The sequence below is a fragment of the Ambystoma mexicanum genome, chromosome 1p (genome assembly GCF_040938575.1).
Source record: "Ambystoma mexicanum isolate Mex_15411 chromosome 1p, UKY_AmexF1_1, whole genome shotgun sequence".
Taxonomy (NCBI): Eukaryota; Metazoa; Chordata; class Amphibia; order Caudata; family Ambystomatidae; genus Ambystoma; species Ambystoma mexicanum.
In genome coordinates, this window is record NC_090921.1 from 1,144,236,740 (window position 1) to 1,144,249,157 (window position 12,418).

The window sequence follows — 12,418 nt, forward strand, 5'->3', positions numbered from 1 at the left end:
CCTCTTGCTTGGCAGAGTGCAATGTGAGATAGGCAGCGTGCTGTCTGAACATCTAATTCAATAGCTACAAATATCTTGGACTTCCCCATACTACAAGGCAGGAGTGCACATACATAGCATTCCTCCTCTGAGTTTCTTTTGCCTACCTCTTTCCATGTGCTGATGCCACATATTGTTTCCCAAATTAGCTGTGCTGTCTAGCTAATCATTCAAGTCATGATCATCTTCCCTTGCACTTCTCTCAGATCTCCTTCTCGCCTCCTGAGCTTTTACAAACATCTGCATAATTCCTTCCCGCTGGGGGAATCTGAGACATTTGTCAGTACAATCAGTGTCTTTACATGTGCTACTGATGTAGGAAAACTTACATGAGGTCTCATCCTGTTGGCATAATATGAAGTTAACCTAATATCCTGAAAAACTTGCAACTCCCCCCAGAAGGAAGCCCAGATTTATCTGTCACATAACTAGGTGCTTTCCTATGCATCACTGGAGTAGAAACAATCACATAAGACATTGGTTGCCTTACACTAGCCGCTTCTGTACCCTCCTGCTGCATAGGAAGATATACAGGAACTATTGCCTTGTTTGGATCTACATAACAGACAGTACGTACTATGAAATAAAGTAGAATAACGACAAACATAATGCATGTGTAGATTATGTACCAGTAAGTCCAACATATGCAACAATAAGCTCTTGCATGTCGTGGCAGACTCTCGTTGTTTGCCACTTTATTGTTGCTATCAATGTTGCCCAATTTCTATTTTTACTTTTAAGAAAGAAAAACCAAACTTTAATCAGGAAATCTCATAAAATATTCTGGCAATAGCTGGATCTGTTCCGCAAGCTCCACAAGCAACTGGCTGATTGCAGGGCGGTTGATAGGGTTCCTGATGAATACAAAAGAGTCGTCTTTTCGCCAAACTAAATGAGGATGTGCTTCCAGCAGATAATAAAAGACCAAAGTCAGTAGATTATGGATGCCTCACTCGATAAGCTCATCAGGATGCTCACTGTGTTGTCTCAGACAATAGACGAACATTCTCATTTATATCACATAGTAATTCATTGATTGCTGGTTGATTCCTAGGGTCTCTAAGGAATCCATGAGTTTGACGTCCAACAAGGTGCGGGCGTTCCTTAAGAAATAAAAGACCATTCCTACTAATTTATGAGCGTCTACGTCAGAGGCATCTGGATTTTCCATAAAGTACTCAGTAAATTGGAGGCTGCGAGCAAACTCCTCACGACTGGACCATTTTTAGGATCTTGCAAAAATATGTCAATGTCAGTAGTTCTCCAAACCAATACAGGATACACACGAAGTATGAAGAGGAAAACAGTAAGAATGATCCGATTAATGTTGCCATTAGGCACCAACATGGGCACCTCCAAAGAGAAACTCAGTGAGAAAGGAATCGGGAAACTGCTCCCTCTTCCAATCATCACAGATGAACTCTAGGTCTGGCATTTCTTTTCTTTTCAAGACTTCAATATGTCTCAGTCCAATGTCAACAAACTCCTGTGGCTCAAGAACAATAGCTTTTTTTCTTTCACTCCTTGTTAAGCAACTACAAAGAGTGTCTCGAACAAACCACAGTCCAATTAACTCATCTGTCTACTGGACAGTCCCTGCATGCTTCTTCTTCGTCATCGATCTAGTCTGCACATGCTGAACTACTTCTTTCTTGCTTGCTTCCGAATGGGGTGGGGGTGTGATTGTCTCCCCATTGTAGATCTTCACATCTCCCAGGACTATCCAAGCACGTCTTCCATGTACCTTGACTGCTGATGGAGTAACGTCCTCCACAATGAAGGGACCGTTAAACCTGGGTTGATGGCATTTGCGGACAAAGTTCTGTATCAGAACCTGATCTCTGGGAAAAAGCTTTGGCAGTAGAAGCTCATTTCATCCGGTTGCTGTATTGTCTTCATCTGTGTTCTGAGACCGACACCCCTTCTTGTAGTCATACAATTTAAATAGGTACGTAGCTCATCTTCTAACAATTCTGTTGTTGTCTGGGCATCACTTCTAGTCCTCGATGGAGGAGTAAGATGCATTCTCATTCATATCCCTGTTACTAATTCATGGGGCCTAAGACAATGCTCAGAGCCTGGTTGATTCCTCAATGCATATAATGCAAGAGGCAGGCAATGCAGCCATCCTTTTTTCAACCTTAACTTAAGCTTTGCTATCCTTTCTTTAAGTAGGCCGTTGAGTCTCTCACATAATCCATTAGCTTGCAGGTGATAAGCCAAAGAAAACGTATGCTTTATATTGAGCAATAAGCTGATCTGTTTGAATACTTCATTCACAAAATGTGGGCCATTATCTGATCTTAATACTTCACATATTCCCCATCTAGGAAATACTTCTAAAACTAAAAACTCTGCAGTGCAAGTGGCATCTGGATGTTTGCATGGGCCAGCTTTGACCCATCTTGAGAAGGGGCACACTACCACTATCATATATCTATAATCGTTACAGACCTGCAGCATATCAACATAATCAATATGTAAATGCTGAAAAGGACCATTTGGTTGAGGTATAATTCCTGACTGTTCGCAGCGTGTGCCCAGCAGTAAACCTTTGACATACGATGCAATTTTACTACATAAAATGCAATGTGTTCTAACAAATTTGGTACGAACTGTTCCTCCGCAATAGTTGCTAGAAGGCTTTCCATAGTGACATACGCAGGGTAGTGTAGCTGTTTCAACGCCACCCTTAATAAGCTACAGGCATCACCAGTTTACTAGTGCTTTCCTGTCGCCACAATGCCTCGGAAGGGGACAAAGAACACCCCCCTCTGTGTCCACAGATCTTTCTCATCCGGTGGTCTTTCACATTGGACTTCCATTAATTGTGTATTGGGCAAGTTATTACAACTTTCATTTATAATCATCATCACCATCACCATTCTCTCATTCACATCAGGCATATCACAGCTCATAATATCCTTTGAATATGCAACTCATTTTTCTTCTTCCTTATCTGCGGTTTGGTTTCCACGTGAAATAAAGTCTGCTCTCTTAGTGTGAGCTGCGCATTTAACGATCGCGATAGCTACTGGGAGCTGTAGTGCTTTAACAAGTCTGTTCAATAAGGCGGCATGTTGCAGTGGCGTGCCGTCCACTCTGAGGTAGGCCCTCCTTTTCCAACGTGCTAACCCTGCGTGCACTGTCAAAGTCACATAGGTGGAGTCACTGTAAACGGTTACTTCCTGGTCTGCGTTGCACTTATTACTTCGAATTCCCAGTTAGCCATGTGCCTTACCACAGCAGCACCTGAATATCTTTTCCCATCATTTTGATCGATCCGCAACGACCTATCAAAAAAGAGAATCTCCCCAGCTGCCAGAGCATTTTCTTTCACTCTCAGAATCTCGTCATAGAATTCCTCATAATTCAAGCAATCATGCTCGTCTTCTACCAGTGGTTCAGCTACAAATGTGGCAGGATTGACCATTTTACATCTGACTATTTTATCACCGGATTCGATATGACCACCTCATAAGCAGACGCTCTTTGAGACGTCAGTGTACCAAATAGTGCATGTTCAACAAACATTGTCATGGAACACGCTATTACTATGCTGGCAGACTTCTCAAAAGTGAACGCGGCGGCTGCTAAAGATTGTTCGCAGGGGAAGTGACCCCTCATTACTGGGTCCCAAATCCTACTGTAATATGCTAAAGGCTTGTACCCCAACGTAGTTCTCTGCGCGAGTATTGCCGTCATAACTGTTCCATTAGTGTGAGAGAATAAAAATAATTCCTCCAAATGATTTGGGATCCCTAAAACTAGTGCTGTGCAAATTGCCTTTTCAACTTGTCAACCCTTTTCCCCATCTACAATATTTTCCTGCCGTTTTGTGGCTTTTTCAGAGACTACAACAATGGTCTTCTGTATGAACTATAATCAAATACCCATACCTTCAGATAATTGCATAGTCCCAAACATTGCCTCATGTGCTTTAGCGTGTGTGGTTTAGCTGTTTTCAAAATGGCCCAGCCCTTACAGGTGTAACTTTCTTTCCTTAATGCAAAATTAACTGGCCTATGTTTAACACTTCATTTTGGCAATAATACAATTTTTCTTTGTCCATTTTATATCCTTTCTTAGTGAAAATAACCATTAGCTGAACTGAATCACGTCTGCACTCTTCTTCTGACATGCTGCAGACCAAAATGTCATCTACATATTGCAACACTGCACTTGGCAAATCAATATTGCTTAGGTCCATATGCAGGACTCCATTGAAAATCGATGGGGATTACAGTACCCCTCAGGTAATCGTGTGCTTTTTTACTTAGTCTGTCTGAAGGTAAATGATGTCAGATCTTGAGACTCTTTATGCAATTTGATTGAGAAAAACATATTTTTCAAGTTAATCACAGTGAAATATCACGTCTCAACAGCGATACTACATAAGATTGTTGCTGGTTTAGTAACTAGAGTAAACTCAGCCTCTACAATCTGGTTAATCGGGCGCATGTCCTGAATTAAACGCCACAACCCCCCCTTTGATTTTTTGACAGGATACATAGACATATTACATGGTGACTCTGACGTCACTAAACTGCCTTGATCCATCATGGCAGATATCGTCTTAAAAATACCCTGGTCTGCTTCTCGAGACATGCGATACTGTCGTGCTCAAGGTAAAATTGCTCCTGGCTTCAGTTTAATTTTAACTTCTCCAACCCCTTTTAATAGGCCTACGTCATAGGGGGCCCATAGTCCATAAAGATACTGGCACTTTCGCCATGTCTTCATCAAAAAATGCAGGACGCTGTCTCACTATCATTATTCTCTGCAGGATCTCATGTTTTTCTGATCTTTCTGATCTAACCTAATATGTAATGCTCATGTCAAACACCACTTTGTCATCAGATGGGTCATCTTTAAACATGTCCTCATCGGTGAAATCAGTTAGTCTGTAGCCTTCTCCAACAGCAATTATTGTGCTCCATGATCTACCTCTATAATCAAATCCTATTAGCATAGTCAAAACCCCTCGTACTACAGCTGCTTGCAGCTCTAAGAGAAATGTCTTTGTCCCCTCCTCGTCCATAGGGATCTCTGGTCTAAAGAGAAACTCATCAGGTATTCTCATGGTCTTACCTACTAACACAGGCAGTCATGTTAACAGAATTCGTACTCCATAATGAAACACCTCTGGTTCTAATGGTACTCCTTTTGTGGCTATTTGCGCTGTAAATGGCCTATTGAATTCACTCACATTTAAATAATGTATCCCTTGTGTCGAACAGACTATGCATTCATCAGAAAAAGAAACCGTCATATTCAACTTTGTCATTAAATCCTGACCCAATATATTAACTGGTGTCTGCTTGAATACAACAATGGTACAGACATATCACATTCTCTTATAGAGACTGATAATTCTTCAGTAAAAGGAACTCTACTTGTAGCTCCTTTGAAACCTTGAGGATTCATGGAATTGCCTCAGAGTAAACATTTTCCCTCTCGTATACATGAGTGAGTTGCACCCATGTCTACTAAAAAAGAAAAGGATTTACCTCCTTTCGTGACATCAACCCTTGGTTCCTCTTGAGGATTTGGCGTTACTGATAGTACTGAACACATCAAGTCACCCAGTGAGCTGTCCAATTCTGGGTGGCATTGGTTCATGTGTCGAGAAGAATTCTTCTATGTCCTCCCATGCTACTACTGGATTAGGCTCCATTAACTATTTCTCTATGCGATCAATGTCACATGCCCTTATTTCCCGGTCAAACTCTCCTTGTTTCCTTGCTTCCTCCCTTACCCTTTCCTCTTGCTGTCTTTTCACCCCTCGCCTCTAGTTTGCCCTAAGCACTTCATCTCTTCGTCTTTGTATCCTTCTATCCTTTAACTTCTGTTCTTACTCTTCCTCCTTGTTCTTTTCTAGCTTATCTCATTCTTCGATTGCTCTTTGTCTATTATCATACTTTCTTTCCTCCTTTGCTCTTTCTTGTCTTTTCAACTGTTCATCTTGATACAGTTGTTCCCATCTTTGTCTACTCTTTCTTTTAGCATCGTCCCCTTTGTCGTTCCTCTCGTTCTGTCTTTTTTATCTTGCTCATCCTGATCTTCCTTTTGCCTTACTTCCTCAATGCTTTTTCCATCAAGTTTGAGCAATATCTGACCGCCCATCCATTAGTTCTGTATGAACGCTACCTTGTCAGCTTTGTCTTTCTCTCCTTTCCATCTTTTTATTTCTCTCTCTATGTCTAGAGACATGCCTGATCGGTCACTTCTCTCTTCGTCCCGTGGGACTTTAGAGATCATGTGCTACACATTGTGGGAGGTGGTCTCTGTGGGCTCGCAACCGGTTGTGTGGTACTCTTCACTACGCGATTCCAGAGAATCCTTCTCAAGATGACTTCCGTGCTGAAGGTAGCGGTCTAGTCTTTTCACGTCTCTCCGAGACGCTCTTGCCTGCTCACGTGATCCTTTATCAAACACGGAAGCCGGCAACTCCTCGCGTCGCTTCTGTTTCAACAGACACTCAGTGAATTCGCTTCTAGGGATTTCAATATCTCTGCCTCTTCTAACTGACTTCTCCGACTAACTCTGTAACCTTTTGTCTCTCAAGCTCTCGTCTCCGGACTCTCCCTTCCATTCCGGTCCTCCCTTCTCTCGGGATTTCTCGCCGAGCCCAGATATCCATCGGCGTTACAATTACGCCAACCCTGATCTCGTCTCTTCTGAGATACCCGATAGCCGTAAGTGCCCTGCTATCAGAATTCCTTTCCTTCTCTCCCGACTCAGATTCTGACCCTATTATTATTTCTTGTAGAGCTCTCGTCTCCCATTCACTTCTCCCTCGAGGCCCTAGATCCATCATCCTATCCTTCACTCCTGCCTCTGCTGGTGAGACACCTGTTCTGTGTCGTTTAATTACCACTCCCATTCCCTTCTTTCCAAACTTACTCTGACCATTTTCCTTTGTACATCCAGACGAAGCCTTCCTGCCTGCCTTCCACTGCCATTAATAGAAAACATTCATCAGCTATCCGGATCCACAACACTTCCAGATTCTATCAGGGTTTTCTTCCCCATCGAGGGTTTCCCTGGCGACCCCGTTCCTTCCCCTGGTTATGCCGTCCTAGGGTAGCTTTCACTGCTGCACTTGGTTGCTCTCTGGCGGTCTACTCGATCTGTCAAGGTGAGATTATTCACACTTTGTTAATTATTGCGGGAAGCAGTATTAAAATAACAGTCGAATTAACATCATGTCCCATCCTGGAGTCTTTTCGGTACTCTCATTGCTGCTACATGCAGACGATTTATACGTCGGGTTACTATACCCATTCGCTGCCTTGAGCTCTCTTAAAAGATATAATCCTTCATCTTTTGTACTATCACCATTTACTTCAGGCACGGTAGGGGGAGCAGAACGTTCTTCACCCCCCTCATTACACTGGTTAAGCATCCAGTCTTCATGAGGCGAGTCTTCCTGTTCCTGTCATGAATTTGCACTACCGCCCTCTCTGGACCTCCTGGTCCATTCGACGATGTGCATGTATGCTCCCAATACCCTCTCAACATGGTGGGCGCAGATCCTTGATGAGCGGTATAGTTTCAAGCACACCTAGATAAGCGCCACGCCCCTGCGGTTCTGTGCGTGTCAATGCGCTCACAATTCCTTACTCGAGTGTTGTTCCTCACACTCGCTCTTAGGAATTCCTTCATCCCATTGTGCCTTCCAGGTCGTCAGCGTCCGAGCCCATGGCCCTCCATCCAGGACTGCTTCAACCCACCCTCGAATCACCTACAACTCCGTGCGTCCCACGGCTCTCCATCCAGGACTGTTTCGCGGTCGCCCTCGGACCGCCTACGACTCACCGCGATCCGCAGCTCTCCATCCAGGACTGCTTCGGAGTCACCCTCGGACCACCTACGACTCACTGCGTTCCGCGGCTCTCCATCCAGGACTGCTTCACGGTCACCCTCGGACCGTCTACGACTCCAGGGCTTCTGCAATTGCCTTCGGATCGCCATAGTTAAACGCTGAACTCTTGGTTACCTGCCATAGACAGTGTGGCATCAGAAGAAGCCCGGCCTTATCTCCACGAGACCCGCACTGCCAGGAAACGCAGACAGCCACAGACAACAAGGAAGAAGACTACAAAGCCAAAACAGGTGAGCCCTCAAACCAGTCGTGACAGTTCCTCCTGGTACATCTTCCAGAGGTCTAAGCTCGCTAACCTTTTTTCTAGATTTTTGCCCGTATATGCTGCATGCAAATATATCGTCATATGTTGCAGGACTGCTTTGGACAGCGATCCTCCTTGTGGCCATGGCATGAACATTTTATCTGCTGTACCCTTAAACCATTCTGCAAGATATTGCTTAAGCTTGGGTGGGTGTGTTGGCAGCTGTCTGCACAAGTGCATGAGCAGAGTAATATCTTCCATCATGACTTAGTCCCAATTGACTGTCACTACTTACCATCATTTCACACCAATATACTTTCCATGAAAAATAATATAATATGAGCGTGCACCAATCGTCGGAGCTCCAAGACTATGTCATGTTTCAGTCTACCTACTCACTGAATATTATCAGTTAACTAACAAATAAATAATCAAATTTCAAATCTCATTGTATCCACTATAGTCCATGTCTTTCTTATTTCTTCATATTTCTTTTCTTCATCACATACCTCAAATACAACAGACAAACAGACAATACTGGCAGACTGGCCAGCCCACATATATCTCTGTGAACGATCCTGGTAACTTATTTCCGCCGCTAAAATGACTCAGATGGAGTAGGAGCTGTCCTCTTTAACGACAACTTGGTCATTCGTAGCCTATTTATGTCCACTTGGATGAGCTCCTTCTAAACGTCCTTGACGTAGGTTAATGGGCTTCTCATATAGATCGCTCCTCATCGATATACCTTAAACTGTGACGCTCAACGTCTCACACTATGATGCTCCTAGTCTTTAAATAAATAATAAAATACTCCAACCAACCATCTGTTACACTTTCCCCGTTATCACTCTTCCCCACTTAGTGCTCATTCAATTTTCCACCTCACTCAGCCTACTCACCATTCGTGTTTTCGAATTCCGACCCTCGGATCATCTCTTCCTCAAACCAGCCGCTTCAGCCTTCAGTCCGCTCAGCTTCCTGTATATGTCGGGAAGGGATTTTGCTTGAAAATGAGGGACCCGTCCCACCTGTACTTGCACTGTTCATAAACTAACAGCCGCCATCTACAGGGAGCCTCACATGTTCTTCCAGTTAAATGGCGGAGGACGTCTGATATTTCCAGGACCCCAAAGCTTACTAGATCGATGGATTTTTAACCATCAACTCTGCTACCATGTGAACTGGGGTATCCGACCCAGCCCTTTGAGACGAAGCAGCAATACTTAGAGACAGATGGAGATGCAGAATATTACTCAAACATCAATAATGAAAACTGACTCAGGAAGTTGGCAAAGTGCAAAAACAGGGAGTTACAACGAACATCAAGGCATTCGCTCGATCTTCACACTCAATGCAACACATAAAAAAAACTTTTATAATGAAAACTCATCATCATTGATGTCTACCTACATTGTAAACTACAAAAACCTATTTGGGATTGTGATAGGCTTACAGGGAACATCTAGGTATACGTTCCATACTGGTCAGGGAAGGTGATTGGCTCTCTATATCAGGTGGGGCAACTAAGCCCTCCTCAAGTGCAGGTTTCTATGAACATCATCAAATACACAACCCATTGGTTATAAAAACTGTAGGGCTCTCCATTATGTGTCCCTCTATAATTGGTTGGCACCCGTATACCCCTCTGTAATATTCCACCTATGCAAGCAGCACACAGGTGCTGGTGTGCTGGTCATAACCATAGCTTCTCACCAATTTGCCCTGGCATCCATCATCACACTTGCAGTCTTCTAGTAAATTAAGGCTTTGAACTCGGCCTTGGAAATGTTCCCTGTGCTGGAGAATACGAGGAAATATAGCATAATCTGTCTTCTTGGTTTTGATACAGCTCTTCATGGTGTCTATTTTCATCTGACCACGTGACCTTAGACCACGTTTTTGAGTCTTACTGCATTTAAAATACTATTATTTGATGAACCTCTGACATCTTCAACGTTCTCGCCCTTCACTTAAGACAGAAGGTTTGTTCTTTTCACACATTCTGTAATTGTTTGTATGCACTTCCAGGCCCACGATGGCCTTGACTTCTTGGTGTGATCCAACCAAGCCTTTCTTTGATTCACCTCTGTGGTTAAGTTTTCGATTTCTAATGCAACACACTAGAAAAGTATTTCTGCTCACAGGATCCAGCTCTGCTAAAGTGCGTTGTGGAATCAGCCAGTCCTTACATTTCCTACTTATATATTGGCGCATCGCCGCAATCTATTCTCTACATCCTTTAGGAATACTTTGTCTACTTGCGTTACTGCTTCTGTACAATTGTAAAATGACTTGATATTTTCTTTATTTATTTCTGTAGCGTGAACATCTTCATTTCCAGCCCGACATCTTGCTCATCTTTAACACCTCCTCCTTAGACCTATAGACTGTCTACGTTTTCTCGACCCTGTATCTCTTCTGGGTGTGTCAGCTTTACACTACGTCATCAGTCTTCTCTTTTGCTCAGTTGTCACACTTCTTCCGGAATTTCATTCAGATGGCCATCTATTGTTGTGTATGCATGTATGGCTTTCTCAATGGGAATCTTACTTCCAGGATTCTCTTTGGTATAGGGATTCTCACTGGTAATGCACGTGTCTCACACTCTGGCTCCCAACATATAGGCAGCATGTGGGGGAGCTTTGGATGGGGGTACTTAGCTCCACCTCTACACTGGCATTCCTTTTAAGAAGGGAATTTAAAGGGAGGAGGAATCATACTGCTATGGAGAGTGCACAAAAACAAAGAATAAAGAGATAGCAACATTCTGATGAAATTGGGGTGTTAATGTACTTGTACATGGAGGCATCAATCTCAAACCAACACAAACATTTAGACAGAATGGGGTTAATTTGTCCTTAATGGGCTACATGCTATGCTTATCAGAACTCTAGCCTTGGTTGGAATATATTTGTGGTAAGGGAATGAAAGGGATAAATGAATGAAGACGATGGGTTCAGTGGTGTCTGGTAAACTCCTAGAGAGGGTACGGGAGCAGATTTTCTACGGGTTGTGGTAATTTAGGGAGAGACAGTTAGCTCCTTCTGGGTGTGGAAAGACTACCTTTGATCAAGACAAGTTGGGGGGAGGAGTAGGATTACCCTGAAGGAAAGAAATATTAGCATTTTCTTTTTTTTATTATTCTTAGTTTAGATTGACGATTGGCAATTATTCTGAGTTGGAATCTTGTTTTATCCAATAGTAATTTACACAGCAACAAATATGTTTTTTTAATGCTAGCCAATGTCCTTGTTTGTCTTTTAAACATGTATTGGGTTGCTACCCTTACCGTTGGTCACTAGGACTGCCATCCACCTAGAGCCCTTGTTGCTGCTCTATGCATTAAACATTACATTTGGATAATATCAATGTAAGAATAATTGATAGTTTCTGAAGCATACGTCTGGAAGAAGTAGAATATGAGGTTTATGAAGATCCACATATTCCAATATTTTCTCCTCTCAGCCTCTCGTGAAGTCCATCGATTTACCAAACTACTACTCTGAGATGTTTCTTCCTTTCTCCTTTACGCACCATGTAGGCCGCCTAGCAGCCAAAGATTATGGGCTCTTTTTTGTTTGTTCTATTGATGTTCCCTCCGTTATTTTCTTAACATGTACAAGCATAAATCTGACACAGAGCTAAACTTAATCCCTTATGTTTAATACCCACCTTTATTTTAGCTTGCCTTTTCACACCACCCAGTCAACACAATCTCGGCATAATCTCCCTTTAAACCCAAACTCATCCCACTACGCTTTTCTAACTGTATTTATTAATGAAATAATTGTTTGTGGGGCTGTTTAAATCCATCAAACAACCACATCCATGAAGCATGGATGTGCATTGGCAATTCAGCCAATGGAGTTTGCTTTAGAGTTGTTCTCAAACAAAATTCTTTGCACTTTATCTAACTCATGTAATAAATATAGGTTTCAGTGGCCCTTTTAAAAACAGTGAGTTTTAAAAACCAACATGTAGGCCATTACTCTGACATTACCTAGACTAGGGTGACTCTGCAACTTAACACAGTGCTGCCATGTTAAATGTTTTGGGTACCTGCACCAAACTGCGATAATATCTCCCCCTTCAACATGCTTGATAATAATAATAACAATAGTAATTACATTGCAAAGGCATTCCACAATTAGTATAAGTAGTCAGAACCCTGGGAAAATGTGAGGAGGTGCTATAATTATCACTTAGGCGAAAAAGAAGCAATAGCTTATATCCGTTGAATTATC